The 20,977-nt window shown below is 40.0% G+C and overlaps 1 protein-coding gene across 1 annotated transcript in view; it reads right to left on the bottom strand.

The window, feature by feature from the left end:
• The window catches only part of LOC144235475 (thioredoxin domain-containing protein 16-like), a gene marked incomplete at its 3' end in the record, with an annotated part of 99,055 nt that overhangs the window by 59,603 nt on the left and 18,475 nt on the right, over window positions 1–20,977 (bottom strand). The window lies entirely within an intron of this gene.

Consider the following 20,977-nt stretch of genomic DNA (forward strand, 5'->3'; position numbering starts at 1 on the left):
GGCAAAGCAGCCTCTTCCCACTGTACCCGAGGGAGGGGACTGCTCTCTCCCAGTGTCCCCCCCCAGAAGAGGTCTACTTCAGCCAAGGCTGGCTCCTCTCCCTGCCAGGCTCATGTACATGGCTGGCTCTGGTCTAGAGAAAGTCCGCAACCCTGAAAACTTGGATCATCATTCCTAAGGGTGTTTGCAAGGTAGAAACTGGTTCTCTCTGTACTTTTGATTCCTTGGTCCATCGTCCAGAGAGGTTTTTCTCTTCTCCAAATACAATCCCACGCTTCTACAGCCTCTCTTTCTCTTCCTTTTGTCTCTCCACCAAAGGGGTGGTACTCCATGCCTACACAGCCCATTTTGTCTCTCCCAATTTGCAAACACACACCGCTGTCCTACCAAGCTGTCTCTGTACACCTATGGAGATGTTTCTGTCACTCTGGAGCCTGGACTCCTGGAATTCCAAGTGTTCTGACCTCAATAATGTGTTTGAAGGACAAGAGAAATTCTGGTTTTCCTGCTTCTCTCAGCCATCTTGACTCTCCTGAATATCAAGTGTCCAACTCTTGCTTTCAGTTCAGGTCATAATCTCAAGGCCATGGGATTCAGTCTCATGACCAAACCCTGAATGGGGCTCCACAATGGGTGTGAAGCCTAGATAAGATTCTCCTTCTCCCTCTTTCTATGCCCCTCCCCTACTCTTTCTCTCTCTCAAAAACAAACAAACAAACAAAACTCCTGCTTTGCAAAAGACACTGCTAAGAGAATGAAAAACAAGCCAAGCCTGGGAAAAAATATTTGCAACAGGTCTAATAAAGAATTTGTATTTATCATCTACAAAAGAACTCTTAAATGGTGTTGGGAAAACTGACAGCTACATGCAAAAGAATAAAACTGGACCATCATCTTATACCATGTACCAAATAAAGTCAAAATGGATTAGACTTGAATGTAAGACCTATAATCACAGAACTCCTAGAAGAAAACAAAGGAAGTAAGCTCTTTGATATCTGTCTTTTGGATCAGTCTCCGCAGGCAAAAGCAAAAAAGCTAAAACAAACAAATGGGATTACATCAAACTACAAAGCTTGTACACGGCAAATATCATCAGCAAAAGGAAAAGACAACCTACTGAATGGAACAAAATATCTGCAAATCATACATCCAATAAGGATCTTATATCTAAAATATATATAAAAGAACTTATACAACTCAACATCAAAAAAAAAAACAAAAAAACAAACCCCACCCCAACTGGGGCGCCTGGGTGGCTCAGTCAGTTAAGTGTCTGACGTTGGCTCAGGTCATGATCTCATCGTTTGTGGGTTTGAACTCTACGTCTGGCTCTGTACTGACAGCTCACAACCTAGAGCCTGCTTCGGATTCTGCGTCTCCCTCTCTCTCTGCCCCTCTATCGCTGTCTCTGTCTCTACCTCTCTCTCTCAAAAATAAATAAACATTAAAAAAATAATAAGCCAATTTAAAAATGGGCAGTGGACTTGAGTAGACATCTTTCCAAAGAAGACCTACAAACAGGTGCATGAAAAGATGCTCAACATCACTAATGATCAGGGAAATGAAAATCAAAACTAAAATATCACCTCACATCTGTCAGACTGGCTATTATCAAAAAGACAAAAAAAAGTGCTTGTAGAGATGTGGAGAAAAAGGATCCTTGTAGACTGTTGGTGGGACTGTAAATTGCGCAGCCACTATGAAGAATGGAGACTCGTCAGAAAGTTAAAAACAGAACTTCCAGGGGCGCCTGGGTGGCTCAATGGATTAAGCATGCAACTCTCAATTTTGGCTCAGGTCATAATCTTGTGGTTGTTGAGTTCAAGCCCAGTATCAGTCTCTGTGCTGACTGCAGGAAGCCTGCTTGGGATTCTCTGTCTCCCTCTCTCTCTGTCCCTCCCTTACTTGCTCTCTATTTCTCTCTCTCAATAAACAAATAAATAAATGTTAAAAAAAAACAAACAAAAACATTAAAACAGTACTACCATATGATCCAGCAATTCCACCTCTGGGTACTTATCTGAAGGAAACAAAAACACCAATCCAAAAGAATATGTACTCCTATATTCATTGAAGCATTATTTACAATAGCCAAGATATAGATGTAATCTAAGAGTCTATGGATAGATGAATGGATTTTAAAAAATGTGATACACACACACACACACACACACACACACTGGAATGTTAGCCATAAAACAGAATGAAATCTTACTATTTGAGACAACATGCATGGACCTAGAGGGTATTTGCTAAGTGAAGTAAATCAGAAAAAGACAAATACCGTAAGATTTCACTTACATGTGGAATCTAAAAACAAACAAAAGAACAAAACAGACATAAAGCGGGAAGGGTTAAAGGATGGGCAAAATAGGTGAAGGGGATTAAAAAGTACAAATTTCCAGTTATAAAGTTAAGTCATTGAAAGCGAAATATACTGGTTTGATGAGAATCTGCAAGATCATGAGGTTCTTAATCTGTGCAGAGTATTAATGTGTAAAAGCTGCCTATTCCAGGATTTCTCTTGAGGCTGGCAAGTGTCCTGAACCAGTCGCTATTTCTAACTTGCTGGTCTGACAGGGTTGGGAAGGTCTAAGCCTTAAGACCCACTTTCCTTTCTTACCCAAAGTTTTCCTGCCAAAACACTATGGGTTGTTAACTGCCTTGAGCTGGAAAACAGCTTGCATTTACAACTGTAAATTTATTCATCTTTTTAATTTATGTAAGGTTTCTATACACAATTCTCAATTCTTTAAGACAGGACAACAAATTTCAGTTTTCTACTGTCATATGAGAACATTAGGCCCCAGCAACACATCACAATGTCAGGAAAATAAAGTGCTACAGCAAAAAAATAAAGTAATGGAGATGTAATGTACTGCTGACAGTAGTCAACAGTATTATAATAACTTTACACGGTGACAGGTGGCAATTAGACTCATTGTTGGAATAATTTTGCAATGTATAAAAATACCAAATCACCATCATGTACACCAAAAACTAATAGGATACTGTATGTCACTTATACTTTAGTAAAAAAATTTTTAATTAAAAATTAAAAAGTAGAGATTCTTGGTTGTCAAAAAAACCTGCAAACCTCAATAAGAAAACAACCGAGTTAAAATATAGACAAAAGATCTAAATAGATACCCCACCAAAGAAAATATACAGATGGCAAATAAGCATATTAAAACATGCTCAACATGATACGTTAATTATGAAATTGCAGATTAAAACAATGAGATACCACAACAATTGGAATGGCTACAATTTTCTAAAACGTTGACAATAACAAATGCTGATAAGGATATGGAGGAAGAAGAACCCATTGATTGCACGTGTCAATGCAAAATGGTACAGCCACTTTGGAAGACAGACTGGCAGTTTCTTACAAAGCTAACCATAATCTTCCCATATGATCCAGAAATCATACCCCTAAGTATTTACCCAAATTAGCTGAAAACTACATCTATTTTTTTAAAAAAACTATACACCAACATTTACAGAAACTTTATTCATAAATGCTGAAACTTAGAATCAACCAAGATGTCTTCAATAGGTGAATGGATAAACAAACAGTGGCATAACTATACAATGGGATACTATTTAGGGATAAAAATAAGTGAGCCATCCAGAAGAAATGAACAGACATTTCTCCAAAGAAGACATGCTGATGCCCAAGAAACACATAAAAAGATGCTCAACATCATCATCAGAGAAATGCAAATCAAAACTACAGTGAGATATCACTTCACACCTGTCAGAATGGCTAAAATCAAAAACACAAGAAACAACAAGCATGGCAAGGATGTGGAGAAAAAGGAACCCTTCTGCACTGCTGGCAGGAATGCAAACTGGTGCAGCCACTGTGGAAAAGAATATGGAGGTTCCTCAAAAAATTTAGAACAGAGTTGTCCTACAATCCCATAATTACACTATCAGGTATTTAGCCAAAGCATACAAAAACACTAGTTCAAAGGGATACATGCACCCCAATGTTTATTGCGGCATTATTTACAACAGCCAAATTATGGAAGCAGCCCAAGTGTCCATCAACAGTTGAATGGAAGAAGATGTGATATGAACAATGGAATATTATTCAGCCGTATAAAGAATGAAATCCTCTTATTTGCAACAACATGGATGGAGCTAGAGAGTATTATGCTAGGTGAAATAGGTCAGCGAAAGACAGTTCCAAAAGATTTCACTCATAGGTGGAATTTAAGAAAAAAGGTAAGTAAAGAGGAAAAAAAATCAAGAAACAGACTCTAAACTATAAAGAACAAACTGATGGTTACCAGAGTGGAAGTGGGTGGGTGGATGGGTGAAACAGGCGATGGATTAAGGAGTACACTTGTGATAAGCACCAGGTGATATATGAAATTGCTAAATCACTATATTGTACATCTGAACTAATAGAGCACTGTATGTTAATTACACTGTAATTATAATTTAAAAAAAGAAATGAGCCATCAGACCATGAAAAGACATGGAGGAAACTTAAATACATATTGCTAAGTAAAAGAAGTCGGTCTGGGGCGCCTGGGTGGCTTAGTCGGTTGGGCATCCGACTTTCACTTAGGTCATGATCTCGNTCAGTCTGAAAGGTTACATCTGTATGATTCCAACTATATGACTCTGGAAAAGGCAAAACTACAGAAACAGTAAAAGATTATGGTTGGAGAGTGGAAGAGAGGGATAAATAGCCTAAAACAGGCTAGTGAAGCTATTCTGTTTGATACTGTAAAGGTGAATTCATGTCATTATACATTTGTCAACTCATAGAACTGTACAACAGGAAGTATGAATCCTAATATGAACTACGTACTCTTATTAACAATGTATCATTATTGGTTCATTAACTGTAACAAATGTAAAACACTAACGCAAAATGTTAATAAAGGAAACTGAATACAGAGGAGAAAGGAGGTATACCAGAATTCTCTGCACTATGTGCTCACTTTCCCTAAACCTAAAAGTGCTTTAAAGAAAAACAAAATCTCTAAACCTGGAAGGGTAAGAGACTGGTAGTCTTTTATAATACCAACCATATCTCAAACAAAGAAAATTCCTAGTACTATAGGCAGAAGTTTACAAATTGCAAAATCTAGGTTTGATTTACTAATTCCTGTCTTCATGCAAGTTGTTTGTTTTGCACAGAACTCTAAAACTAGGAAAAGCAGAGGAGGACCTAAGATGATGGGAGTAGCAGGAGGACCCCAGGCTTGCCTTGTCCCTGAAACAGCTCCATAAATGTCAAATCACTGTAAATGCCCAAGAAACTGACCTGAGGACTGACAGAATAAACTCCAAACTAGAGAGGAGAAGAGGCCACATCAGGGAAAGTAGGAGGTTTGGAGACAGAGTCTGGGGGAGAAACAGATGGCAGGTGCTGCAGAGGGAAGGAGCCCTGGTCACAGACAGAGTCCAGAGAGACAGAGAGAGAGGAACGTGCAGGGGTTTACATAAGGAAAACACTTCCCCAAAGGCTTTGGGGAAATGAGAGGGACTGATTTTGTGAGCCTGTATGACCAGTGGGGCTCAAAGACTGTAGTTTTGGAGGTTCTAAGCAGGACTGATATGAAGCCCAGCAGGCGCTACAGTATTCCTGTGAAGGAGGAGGGCAGGTAGCCTGGAGGCAGATGGCAGGATCTGAGGATCCCCTGGGACTCACTGGGAGACACAGTTCCCCATTCTTAGAGTGTACGTGGGAGACCTGGCAGTGCCACTCTGGGGACGAAAGAGCCAGCAGGCACCATTTCCCTTCCACACCTCTCAGCATAGGTGCAGAGACACCTGCTGAGAGTGGCTAACCTAAACACCAGCTTTTTGCTGTACTTCCCTCAAACTCCACACCCCTGTGCTTTGGTGCAACTGTCCTTCTGGGACAGAGCTGCATCAGTCCCAGAGCAGCTAGATCCCCAGAGGACCAGTGCAGGTCCCCACCATACCAGATCCCTACAGTTTGGAGTTTTAAAACTCAGTGGCCTGCTTGGATAGACCCCAAGGGGCTGCTGGATGAGCAGACAGCCTAGACCAACAGGGATCTGAGGGATCATGAGGGGAGATTGTTCACTCTTCTGGAAGGGCTTTCCAGACAGTGGTGGGCTCAAACTCCCCTCTCCAGAGATAAGAGAAGAGGCTGGCCCCATATCTCTCCCTAATCCTCAACACAAACTAACTTCACTAAGTGGCACAGCAGGAACAGTGGCAGCCTAAACCACTTACACCAAGCCCTATTCCCCACATACACTGTGCTCTGCTGGTGCTGTTTCTTAGGTAAGTGTGTCTGAGAACCACAACAGCAGGCTCACCCCCCAAAGATCTGCACAAACCCCCTGCATGCATCAGGTCTACTAACCACAGAGCTTTGCAAAGGTTCAGCTCTAGTGGAAAGCTAGCATCAGGTCTCTTTAAACAAGGAGACTAGAACACACCTAGTTAAAACTCGCCACACACTGGCTAAGGTCTAAACACTCCCCACTGTAGGCAAGGAGAAACTCTGGAGACGACTGACCTGAGAAAAGAGCCGCAAAACACAGCAGCAGAGTGCTCAAGCACATACTGCAGACACAAGTCCTGAGGCGTCAGGCTCTGGACAGTACATGACCTCTTCTTCATAAAGCCATTACTCTCAGGAGCAAGAAACATAACAGGCTTTCCTAACACAGAGAATAAGACAGAGACCTAGACAAAATGCCAAAATGCAAGAATTCATCACAAAAGAAACAAAAAGAAAGGTCATGGCCAGCAATCTAATTAAAACAGACACAAGTAATACACCTAATCCAGAACATAAAGTAATAATCATAAGGATACTAGTTGGGCTTGAGAAAAGCAGAGAAGACACCAGAGTGCATCTTACCACAGAGATAAAAGACCTAAAACCTAGTCAAGCCAAACTGAAAAATAACTGAGATTTGAAACCAACTGGATGTAGTGACCACAAGGATGGAAGCAGAGGAATGAATAAATGATACAGACGATAAAATTATGGAAAATAAGGTAAAAAGAAGAGGAAAAGACAAACGTTAGATCATGAATGTAGACTTAGGGAACTCAGTGACTTCTTAAAGTGTAATATCATTCACATCATAGGGGTCATAGAAGAAGAGAGGGAAAAAGGGGAAGAAGGTTTATTTGAAGAAATGATAGCTGAAAACTTCTCTATCTGTGGAAGGAAACAGACATCCAAATCCAGGAGGTACAGAGAACTCTCATCAAAATAAACAAAAAAAAATAAACAGCAGGCCAACACTAAGACATATCATAGTTAAATTTGCAAAACAGACATAAAGAAAAACCCCTAATAGCAAGACAAAAGAAGTCCTTAAATTACAAAGGAAGACAAGCAAGGTTAGCAACAGATCTCTCCACAGAAACTTGGCAGGCAAAAAAGCAGTATGATATATTCAACATACTAAATGGGAAAATCATGCAGCCAAGAATACTCTATCCAGCAAGGCTGTCGTTCAGAACAGAAGGAGAGATAAAAGGGTTTTCCAGAAAACGAAAAGTAAAGGAGTTCATGACCACTAAACTAGCCCTTCAGTAAATATTAAAGGAGACTCTGAGGGAGAAAGGAAGACCAAGGCTGACAAAGACTAGAAAGGTAAAGAGAAAATATCCAGAAATGACAAAACAAGTAATGAAATGGCACTACATTCATATCTACCCATAATCACTCTGAATGTAAATGTACTAAACGCTCCAATCAAAAGACACAAGGTGTGTAAATGGATTAAGAAAAAAAAAGACCCATCTATATGCTGCCTATAAGAGGCTCATTTTAGACCTAAACACACCTGCAGATTGAATATGAGGGGATGGAGAACCATCTATCATGCTAATGGACATCAAAAGAAAGCCAAAGTCACCATACTTTATCAGACAAACTAGATTTTAAGCCAAAGACTGTAAAAGGAGATACAGAAGGGCACTACATCATAATAATGGGTCTATACAAGAAGAGCTAACAAGTGTAAATATTTATGACCCCAACTTGAAAGTTCCCAAATATATGAATCGATTAATAACAAACATAAAGGGACTCACTGGAAATAATACGGTAAGATAGGGAAACATGGCAGAGAGGTAGGGGGCTCGGTACTTTCCTCCCACATCTCTCAAACAAAGAAGGGCTGAAGCCAAAGGACTCTGAACCCCAAGAGTCTGGGATGAAAGGATACGGAGTCTACTAGGAAGACAGCCTCATAGGTGCATGACTGAGAAGTGGGAGATATAAAAATGGGCTGGGACATGGAGGCAAGGAGGGGAGGAAGCCTCTTCTGTGGAGAAACAAAGGGAAGAGAAAGAGTGGCTGGGGAAACACAGGACTGTATCTGGACAAGAGAAAAATGTCAAGACTGGGATGGAGAGGGATCCTATCATCCCATCTCTAACTGCAAGACTTTTTGGAGAGAGATCCCATCTCTAACTGTGGGGCTTTCTTTGAACTGGGCTGGTTGCCCTGTTCCTGTGCCTGGGAACAAGGGGAGTTCCCTCTGGGTTCAGTGGTACCTGCGGGGTGCAGTCAGCATCAGGAGGAACCAGTAACCTGCCCTGAAGTGCTGTGGCTTGCAGGATTACATTTTGGGGGAGCATGCAGAGTGAGAGCTTGGAACGTGGTTGGACGTGGGGCATAAGAGACAGCCCACCTCATCTATGTGCCCAAAGCATAGTGAGGACGGATCCAAACGAGTGATTTGGGACACCTGGTCTGAGGAGAAGGGACTTGGGGGGTCGCCATTTTTCTCCCCACAACCACCAAGGCGGGGCCTCAGGGATGGGACCATGGGGCCCACAGTGGAGGCAGGACTCACTTATACCAAACCATGCCCATCTGACTGGGTAGCTGCTTATCGATGGCAGCTGGATAGAGAGTGCAGAAACAGACGGCTCCCTCCCCCTAGACCAGAACTGCTACATTGCTGTGATGAACTTTAGGGCTACTTCAAGGAACAAACCAAAGCACACATGGTGGAGAGTCCAAAACATCACTACAAGTAGGGAACTAAAATAACCAAAGTCACAACAAGAGAGACCAAGTGACACCCTCCAAAAAACACTTCCTGAATGGCCAGGCCCTAGAAAGTGTATGAGCCTCCTTTCATATAGTAGTACTCGCAGGTGTAGAGGACATAACAGGCTTTTAAAACTTACAAGAGACAGAAAGCTAGTCACAATGATGAAACAGAAGAATTCTCCTCAAAAGAAGTTCCAGGAAGAAGTGACAGCTAAAGAATTGATCAAAACAAATATAAGCAACATAACTGAACAAGAATTTAGAACAGTAGTCATAAAATTAATCACTGGGCTTGGAAAGGGAATAGAAGACAGCAAAGACTCCATTGCTGCAAAGATCATAGATCTTAAAAATAGTTATGATGAAGTTAAAAATGAGATGCAAAATGAAATGGAGGCAGCCACTGCACAGATAGAAGAGACAGAGAAGAGAATAGGTGAATTAGAAGATAAAGGCACAGTAAAAGAAGAAGCCAAGAAAAAGAGAGATAAATTGATCCAGGAGCACAAAAGGAGAATTCGAGAGCTGAGTGATGCAATTAAACAAAAGAATATCCATATCATAGGAATTCCATAAGAAGAAGAAGAGAGAGAAAGGGGCTGAAGGGGTACTTAAACAAATCATAGCTGAGAACTTCCTCAACCTGGGGAGGGAAACAGACATTGAAATCCAAGAAGCACAGTGAACTCCCCTCAGATGTAACTTGAATCGATCTTCTGGATGACATATCATAGTGAAACTGGCAAAATACAAGGATAAAGAGAGAATTCTGAAAACAGCTAGGGATAAACGGGCCTTAACATACAAACGTAGACACATAAGGGTAGTAGCAGACATATCTACTGAAACTTGACAGGCCAAAGATGAATGGCAGGAAATCTTTAATGTGATGAACAGGAAAAATATACAGCCAATAATCCTTTATCCAGCAAGTCTGTCATTCAGAATACAAGGAGAGATAAAGGTTTTCCTAAACAAAAACTGAAGGAATTCATCACCTCTAAACCAGCCCTACAAGAGATACTAAGGGGGACTCTATAAGGGAAATGTTGCAAGGAACACAAAGTACCAGAGACACCACTACAAGCATGAATCCTACATAGAACACAATGACTCTAAACCCGCATTTTTCAATAATACCACTGAATGTAAATGGACTAAATGCTCCAATCAAAAGACATAGGGTATCAGAATGGATTAAAAAAAAAAAAAAGAGACCCATCTATTTGCTGTCCACAAGAGACTCATTTTTTTTCCCTTTGAAATTCACATTCTTTTTTTTTTTCTTAAACAGTTTATTGTCAAGTTGGTTTACATATAACATCCAATGCTCATCCCAACAGGTGCCCTCCCCCTTGCCCATCACCCCCCTTCCCTTTTCCCCCACCCCCATCAGCCCTCAGTTTGTTCTCAGCATTCAAGAGTCTCTCATGGTTTGCCTCCCTCCCTCTCCCCAACTGTATTTCCCCTTCTTCTCCCTCATGGTCCTCTGTTAGCTTCCTCCTAATCCACCCATATGTGCAAACATATGAACTGTCCTTCTCTGCCTGACTTATTTCGCTCAGCATAACACCCTCTACTTCCATCCATGTTGCTACAAATGGCCAGATTTCATTCTTTCTCATTGCCATGTAGTATTCCGTTGTACAAATATGCCACATCTTCTTGATCCATTCATCAGGTGATGGACACTTAGGTTCTAGGATACCTTCAGATTGAAAGTGAGGGGATGGAGAAATCTCTACCATGCTACTGGAAGTCAAAAGAAAGCTGTAGTAGCCATTCTTATATCAGACAAACTGGACTTTAAAGTAAAGGCAGTAACAAGAATGAGGACGGGCATTATATAATCATACGGTCTATCATTTGGTCTATTCATCGAATTCGGAAACACCCAAATATGTAAAACAATTAATCACAAACATAACCAATCTTATGGATATGAATGTGCTAATGGCAGGAGACTTTAATACTCCACTTACAGCAATGGATAGATCAACTAGACAGAAAAATCACTAAAGAAACAATGACTCTGAATGACACATTGGACCAGATGGACTTGACAGACATATTTAGAACTCTACATCCCGGAGCAATAGAATTCACTTTCTTCTCAAGTGCATGTGGTATACTCTCCAAGGCAGATCACATACTGGGTCACAAAGCAGCCCTCAATAAATATAAAAGAATTGAGCTCGTATATACCATATACACCTTCAGACCACAATGCTATGAAATTTGAAATAAACCACAGGAAAAAGTTGGGAAAACCTTCAAAAGCATGGAAGTTAAAGAATACCCTATCAAAGACTGAATGGGTCAACCAGGCATTTAGAGAAAAAACTAAAAAATATATGGAGACAAATGAAAATGAAAATACAACAACCCAAACTCTTTGGGATGAAGCAAAGGCAGTCCTAAAAGGAAAATACATTGCAATCCAGGCCTATCTCAAGAAACCAGAAAAAGCCCATATACAAAATCTAACAGTGCACCAGAGGAACTACAAGCAGATAAGCAAAGACACCCCAAACCCAACAAAAGAAAAGAAATAATAAAGATCTGGGTATAAATAAACAATATAGAATTAAAAAAAAAACCAATTAAACAGATAAATGAAACCAAGAGTTGGTTTTCTGAAAAAATAAACAAAATTGATAAACCTCTAGCCAGGCTTCTCAAAAAGAAAAGAGAGAGCACCCAAACAGATTAAATCACAAATGAAAATGGATTTATTACAACCAATCCCTCGGAAATACATGCAATTATCAGGGAATACTATGAAAAATTATATGCCAACAAACTGGACAACCTAGAAGAAATGAAAAAATTCCTAAACACCAACACACTACCAAAACTCAAATTGGAAGAGATAGAAAATCTGAACAGACCCATAACTAGTGAAGAAATTGAATCAGTTATCAAAAATCTCCCAACAAATAAGTGCCTTGGACCAGATGGCTCTCCTGTGGAATTCTACCAGACATTTATTTTTTTCTTTATGTTTTTTTAATTTATTTCTAAGAGAGAGGAAGACAGCATGAGCAGGGGAGGGTCAGAGAGAGAGGGAGACACAGAATCCGAAACAGGCTCCAGGCTCTGAGCTGGCTGTCAGCACAGAGGCTGATGCGGGCTGGAACCCACGAACTGTGAGATCCTGACCTAATCCGAAGTCAGACACTTAACCGACTGAGAAACCCAGGCGCCCCCAAAGTATCACTTTAGTGTCACCCCATTCCTAAGCTGGGGAATTCTACCAGACATTTAAAACAGAGTTAATACCCATTCTTCTCAAGCTGTTCCAAAACATAGAAACGGAAAGAAAACTTCTGGACTCATTCTATGAAGCAAGCATCATGCTGATTCCCAACCAGACAGAGATCCAGCAAAAAAAAAGAACCACAAGCCAATACCCCCAATGAATATGGATGCAAAAATCCTCAATAAGATACTAGCAAATCAAATTCAACAGCATATAAAAAGAATTATTCAATTATTTACCATGATCAAGTAGGATTCATTACTGGGCAGCAGGGGTAGTTCAATATTTGCGAATCAATCACTGTGATACATCACATTAACAAAAGAAAAGATAAGAACCATATGATCCTGTCAATAGATGCAGAAAAAGCATTTGACAAAATACAGCATCCTTTCTTAAAAAAAAACCCTCGAGAAATTCGGAATAGAAGAAACTTACTTAAACCTCATAAAAGCCATCTATGAAAAGCTCAAAGCTAATGTCATCCTCAATGGAGAAAAACTGAGTTTCCCCCTGAGATCAAGAACACGACAGGGATGTCCATTCTCACCACAGTTGTTTAACATAGTGCTGGAAGTCCTAGCCTCAGCAGTCAGACAACAAAATGAAATAAAAGGCATCAAAATTGGCAAAGAAGTCAAACTTTCACTTTTCACAGATGACATGATACTCTACATGGAAAACCTGATAGACTCCACCAGAAAGCTGCTAGAACTAATCCATGAATCCAGCAAAGTTGCAGGGTACAAATCAATGTAGAGAAATCGGTTACATTTCTATATACCAATAACGAAGCAACAGAAGGAGAAATCAAGAAACTGATCCCATTCACAACTGCCCCAAGAACCATAAAATACCTAGGAATAAACATAACCAAAGACGTAAAAGATCTGTATGCTGAAAAGTATAGAAAACTTATGGAGGAAATTGAAGAAGATGCAAAGAAATGGAAAAACACTCCATGTTCATGAATTGAAAGAATAAGTATTGTTAAAATGTCAATACTACCCAAAGCAATCTACACATTCAATGCCATCCCAATCAAAATTGCACTGGCATTCTTCTCAAAGCTAGAAGAAAAAGTCCTAAAATATGTATGGAACCACAAAAGACCCTGAAAAGCCAAAGTAATATTGAAGAAGAAAACAAAACCAGGAAGCATCACAATCCCAGACTTTAGCCTCTACTACAAAGCTGTAATCATCAAGACAGTATGGTATTGGCAAAAAACAGACACAGAGACCAACAGAATAGAATAGAGAACTCAAAATTGGACCCACAAACATATTGCCAACTAATCCTTGACAAAGCAGGAAAGAGTATCCCATGGAAAAAACACAGTCTCTTTAGTAAATGGTCCTGGGAAAACTGGACAGCAACATGAAGAAGAATGAAACTAGACAATACACAAAAATAAACCATACACAAAAATAAACTCAAAATGGATGAAGGACCTGAAAGTGAGATAGGAAACCATCAAGATCCTAGAGGAGAAAGCAGGAAACAACCTCCTTGACCTCAACCGCAGCAATTTCTTACTTGACACATCTCCACACATCTCCAAAGACAAGGGAATCAAGAAAAAAATGAACTATTGGGACTTCATCAAGAGAAAAAGCTTCTGCACTGCAAAGGAAACAAAACTAATAGAATACTGACCAAATAGGAAAAGATATTGCAAATGACGTATCAGATAAAGGGCTAGTATCCAAAATCTATAAGGAACTCACCAAAACCACACCTGAAAAACAAATAATCCAGTGAAGAAATGGGCAGAAGACATGAACAGACACTTCTCCAAAGAAGACATCCAGATGGCTAACAGGCACATGAAATGATGTTCAACATCACTCATCATCAGGGAAATATAAATCAAAACCCCACTGAGATACTACCTCATACCAGTCAAAGTGGCTGAAGTGAACAAATCCGAAGACTACAGATGCTGGCATGGATGCAAAGAAATGGGCATCCTCTTACACTGTTGGTGGGAATGCAAACTGGTGCAGCTGCTCTGGAAAACAGTGTGGGGGTTCCACAAAAAATTAACAGTAGACCTCCCCTATGACCCAGCAATAGCACTGCTAGGAATTTACCCAAGGGATACAGGAGTGCTGATCCATAGGGGCACATGTACCCCAATGTTCACAGCAGCACTCTCAACAATCATGATTTCAGCTAAATCATGGAAAGAGCCTAAATATCCATCAACTGACGAGTGGATCAAGGAGAGATGCAGTTTATATATATAATGGAATATTACATGGCAATGAGAAAGAATGAAATCTGGCCATTTGTAGCAACATGGATGGAGCTCAAGAATATTATGCTAAGTAAAATAGTCAGGCAGAGAAAGACAGATACCATATGTTTTCACTCCTATATGGATCAGGAGAAACTTAACAGAAGACCATGGGGGAGGGGATGGGGAAAAAATAGTTACGGAGAGGGAAGGAGGCAAAAATCATAAGACTCTTAAATACTGAGAACAAACTGAGGGTGGATAGGGGGTGGAGGAGAAGGAAAAATGGGTGATGGGCATGGAGGAGGGCACTTGTTGGGATGAGCACTGGGTGTTATATGGAAACCAACTTGACAATAAATTATATTAAAATAATAAAATAATACAATAATAGTAGGGGACTTTAACACTGCACTTCTATCAATGGACATATCATCTAAGTAGAAAATCAACAAGGAAACAATGGCTTTGAATGACACACTGGACCAGATGGACTTAACAGATATATTCTGAACATTTCCTCCTAAAGTAGCAGAATACACATTCTTTTCCAAGGCACATGGGATTTTTTCCAGAATAGATCACATACTAGGTCACAAATCAGGCCTCAATAAGCACAAAATGACTGAGATCATACCATGCATATTTTCCTATCACAATGCTATGAAATATGAAGTCAATCACAAGGAAAAATTTGGAAAGACCACAATATATGGAGACCAAAGAATATCCCACGCTAAAGAATGAATAAGTCAACCAGGAAATTAAAAATACACGGAAACAAATGAAAATGACAACAGTATGGTCCAAAACTCTTGGGATACAGCAAAAGCTGTCATAAGAACTAAGTATATATATAGCAATACAGGCCTATCTTAAGAAGAAAGAAAAATCTCAAATATACAACCTAACCTTACACCTAAAGGAGTTGGAAAAAGACAACAAATGAAACCTAAAGGTGGCAGAAGGGAAATAATAAAGGTTACAACAGAAATAAATGATACATAAAAAAACAAAAAAACTCCAGCAGAATAGATCAATGAAACCAGAGGTTGATTTTTTTTAAAAAATTAATAAAATTGATATCAAAAAGAAAAAGAACCCAAATAAATAAAATCATGAATGAGACAGTTGAAATTACAACCAACACCACAGATATAGAAACAATTATGAAAGGGGCGCCTGGGTGGCTTAGTCGGTTAAGCATCCGACTTTCGCTTAGGTCATGATCTCGTGGTTCGTGGGTTCGAGCCCCGCGTCGGGCTCTGTGCTGACTGCCAGCTCAGAGCCTGGAGCCTATTTCAGAGTCTGTATCTCTCTCTCTCTCTGACCCTCCCCTGCTCACGCTGTCTCTCTCTCTCCTAGAAATAAATAAAAAAAAAATTAAAAAAAAACAATTATGAAAGAATATTATGAAAAATCATATGCCAACAAATTGGTCAATGTGGAAAACATGGATAAATTCCAAAAAAACATATAAACTACCAATTGAAACAGGAAGAAATAGAAAACTTGAACAGACTGATAACGAGGAATGAAACTGAATCAGTAATCAATACTGATAGCAAAACTAGACAAAGACCCTACTAAAAATGACAACTACAGGCCAATATCCCTGATGAATGTGGATACAAAAATTCTGAATAAATATTAGCAAATTGAACCCAAGAGTATATTAAAAGAATCATTCACCATGATCAAGTAGGATTTATTCCTGGGCTGCAAGAGTAGTTTGCAAATCAATCAGTGTGAAACACCACATTAATAAAAGAAAGGATAAGAACCATATGATTTTCTCAATAGATGCAGAAAAAGCATTCATCAAAATACAGTATATATTTTTTAATGTTTATTTTTGAGAGAGAGAGAGAGAAAGTGCATAAGCAAGGAAGGGGCGGGGCTGGGGGGGAGGTCAGAGGATCTGAACAGGCTCTGAGCTGACAGCAGTGAGCCCAAACAGCATCCATTCTTGATAAAAACCTTCAACAAAGTGGAATAGCGGGAACATACCTCAACATCATAAAGGTCATATAAGAAAGACTCACAGCTAATATCGTCTTCAATGGGGAAACACTGAGAGCTTTTACTCTATAGTCAGGAACAAGACTATAGTCCAGAAATGGACTCACAACTATATGATCAACTAATCTTTGACAAAGTAGTAAATGAATAGCCAAAGGAAAAAAGTGTCTTCAACAAATCGTATTGAGAAAACTAAATGCAAGATGCAGAAGAATGAAACTGGACCACTTTTATACACCATACACAAAATTAAATCAAAATGGATGAAAGACCTAAATGGACACGAATAGACTTTTTTCCACAGATGGCCAATAGACACATGAAAAGATATTCAATATCACTCATCATCAGGGAAATGCAAATCAAAACTACAATGAGTGGGGAGCCTGACTCAGTCAGTTAAGCACCTGACTTCAACTCAGATCATGATCTTGTGGTTCACAACTTTGAGCCCCGTGTCAGGCTCTATGCTGAAAGCTCAGAGCCTGGAGCCTGCTTTGTGTCTGCTATGTGTCTCCCTCTGTCTCTGCCCCTCCCCCACTCACACTGTCCTTCTCTCTCTCAAAACTAAATAAATATTTTTTAAAAACTACAATGAGATATCACTTCATACCTCTCAGAATGGCTAAAATTAACAATATACAAAACAACAAATATTGGCAAGGATGTGGAGAAACCTCTTACATTGTTGATGGGAATGCAAACTGGGGCAGCCACTCGAAAACAGTATGGAGGTTCCTCAAAAAGTTAAAAATAGAACTACTCCACAATCCAACAATTGCACTACTAGGTATTTACCCAAAGGATACAAAAATACAGATCTAAAGTGGCACATGCCCCAATGTTTATGACAGCACTATCGACAATAGCCAAATTATGGAAAGAGCCCAAATGTCCATCAACTGATGAAAGGATAAAGATGTAGTATATAAACACAATGGAATATTACTCAGCCATCAAAAACAATGAAATCCTGCCATTTCCAACAACGTGGATGGAGCAAAATACCCTATATATTAACTAACTAGAATTTAAATAAAAACATGAAAGTAAATAAATAAAAGCAGTTAAGTATTTTTTAAAAACCTTGAAACCAAAAAAGTAACAGATAAAACTGGAAAAAATATTTTAAAAATAAGTAAGAAACCAAAAGCTATTCACTTTTTAAATGGATAAATTCCTTTGTAGTGATGGCATAAAGGAAACCACAGTAAAACTTATCATCTACAAGTGAAAAGAGAAAAATTAAATTTGCGCAGATAATTCTTTAAAGAGTAAATAAATTCAGAAGATAAATGACAAACTTGGGTGGAGGGAAGATAGTTTGTGTCTCCCTCATATAACATATCTAAAAGTTAACAAAAATAAAGTTCAAAAATGATAGAAAATGGGCAGAAGATACCAAACAGCAGTTCAGTTCCATTTCAATGAACAGTATGCAGCTGCAAAAGAGTACAGGAGGGAGAAACTCTTGACAGCCACTGAGTGCTTCAAACTGATGGTTTTAACATAAAAGTAGGATGACAGAGTGAAAGGCCTTTTTCTCCTCACGGTTATTTGGAAGGTGCAGTTATGACAGGGCAATACGATTTAGTGCAATTCTTCAACATTCTAAATATCACTACTGAAAATTTTTGTAAAATACTATATTCCACAAGCCATTTTTCTTACATTTTAAATTAAAATGAGGACACTGCCTCTTTGCAATTCTTCTTTCTTGAAATTTATTTTTCTCCTTCAGTTTCTTCTTCCCATAAGTGCTGGTCTTGCATAGGATGCTCCCTGGGTAACCTGTGTGTCCACAACACCTAGACCTGTACTCCCCAGGTGTTCAATTCCCCACAGCTGCCTACTCAAGACTCAGGTCTGATGGGCATTCCCCTTCTTAAAGTAGACTCCTCTTCCCCTGTAAATCTGTTCTTCTTCCTTGCCTACTTCAGATGTTGATCAGAAAGGATTTGAGATAGAGTGAGACTGGAAAGACAGAAAAGATCAGGGATTAACTCGAATTTGTAGTTTTGCGGATTATAACCGAATTAACTTTTACTAAATCCAGTTAATTTCACCTCCTAAGCATTAAAAAGAAAATCCCCTCTTTGCTGTCTTTATTTTACCTCCCTAAATTATATAATGGACACACAATGGTTTCTTCATATGCTTGGACTTCACAAACCTGTCTCACATCCACCAGAAAAGGCTTTCAAGTACTAATCTGATCACATCACTCATCTGCCCACAATCCTCTGTTGAGCAATCAGGTGTTTACAGTCAGTTAGGACAGTAGCCAAACTTAAAGGAGCAATCAAGCCTTTATTCACCTACTGTGATAGCATAAGCCAGAGGCCAGAAGAGAGGCACCAGCTCCACAATGTTCCATTCCTTGCCCCACCAGCCATGAGTCAGCATTAGGCCAGGGTCAGATGGTGTAGTGCAGGTACAGGGAGGCATCTCATTCCCAGGGGCCCCAAACAATTGGCTCCTGACTCTTTATGGACTCAGGGGCTGAGGGGAAAGAAAAGGGGAAGAGCCAGAAGTGGAAAGGTACTAAGGGGAGAAAAGTGTCTCAACCAAAGACCCCTGATAACGAGGTCTTAGTGGAAGCACCTCGGAGGTGCCTCAGCCAAGGTCCCTGATAATGAGGCCTCCAAATAGAGATACTTGGGCTAAAAACACAGGTGTACACATGAGCATGTCTGGCCTAAGGGACTGAGGGTGGTGAGGTGCCTGTTTCTTAGACCTTAACTTTCTCTAGAAAACTGCAATGCAGTGGGCATGTACCAAGTCTGGTGTGGGCAGGACCCCTTCCCCCATGAGGCCTACCAGACAAAGCCTGTAAATGCCTGTGATCAGGCCTGATAGATCACACAGGATTCTGGCCTGGAGCTGAACTCCTTATCCTTCAGTGGCTACCCCAAAAGCCTCAACTTCTCCACCTGGTAAACAAAGATCTCTTCATCTGACCCCATACCTACTTTCCTACTCTCATGTCCTGCTTCACATTTCATACTCCAGTAAAAACTGCCCCCGCCAAACTATTCTAACCTCTATGCATTTGCTCAGTCTCCCCTGCTCTCCCCACCTTCACCAAGCAAACTCCCACTTATCATTTAAGAGTCATCTCAAGTGCTACCTCTATCAGGAAGCCTTCTTAAAAAATATCCACCCTCATTCTAGACACAAGTAACCATTCTCTATGCTGTGGATCCTTAAGCCATTATGCATCAAACTTCTTTTTTACTAATTACATAGTATTTCCTGTTTATGTACCTGTCTATCTAACAAAACACTAAATTCCTAGAGAACATAATTTCTATTATGTATCCCCAGTGCCTAGTGAGTAGCAGGCACATAGAAGGAACACGGGGAATCATCTATTTATGGAATTAGTATTCTATGAATCAGCATTAGCACAGCACTAGGAACAGTACACTACTACAGCAGGAGTGAATGACACAAACCCCATGGGGTAACCAGTTCCTAGCAATGACAGCTCTCCACACTTAGGCCCAATTGTTTCAAAATCACTTTGTCAGCGGGTTGTCCAACATGGACCCACTGCTCCAGGATTTGCTATCACACTTGTCAAAGGCAATCTTAGTACCACCTCCCTACCCCTCAAAGAATCTTCTGTCTCTTCACTCTCACTCATATCTGGGTCAAAGACTGTCATAAGGTACCCACTGTAAAAATAGCAGAAACTAGGGATCGTCTTGAGAACAAACATCATATCCATTACTAGGACTTTGCTAAGCTTTTTCTGACCCCCGCCCTGAAGACAACCACCCTTCTCCAGGGGAGAAGGCTCCATACAGCCTAGCAGCTGTTGGGAATTCCTTTTCAAAAGGCCAGCATTCACCCTCTACAACTGGCTTCTTGGTCTACAGGCCTTAGACTCCATGGTTGTCAGGGATTTCTGAAAACTTTTCATTAATATGTAATTAGTACTTGAACATTTAAAAGTGTCTATTTGCAAAACGATAACCACAACCTTTCACCTGTAAGTTTTGCGTCCTGTCATTTAACTTTCACCCCATTTTTATGGGAATCCAGTCAGAGAGAAGAAAGAGGGGAGCCAAGCAGAAAACAAAGACCCTCAATGTCAGCAAAGGTCTTAGTGGCCAACAGTCCAAGCACAGCGTTAAACTGGAAAAGTCCACATAAACGTGTGTCCCTAATGAAGCTGTAGTTTCCAGCTGTGTCACCAAAGAGAGCACCAGACTTCATTCAGCGGGAGAATGGACTCCACATAGGCCTAAATCCCAGGCCTAAAGATTCCATGCCACGGAAATTAAATTTCACTCTCTGTCTCCCAGTAAACACTATGATGTGTGCTGAGATTACCTGCACAGTTTCTGTACCTACTGAGAAGACACAGAGCTATAGACTCCAGAAAACTCAGAGTGGGGTCAGAAGCATGCCAGAC

Source organism: Crocuta crocuta, unplaced genomic scaffold (assembly GCF_008692635.1).
Source record: "Crocuta crocuta isolate KB4526 unplaced genomic scaffold, BGI_CrCroc_1.0 scaffold10, whole genome shotgun sequence".
NCBI classification, from domain to species: domain Eukaryota; kingdom Metazoa; phylum Chordata; class Mammalia; order Carnivora; family Hyaenidae; genus Crocuta; species Crocuta crocuta.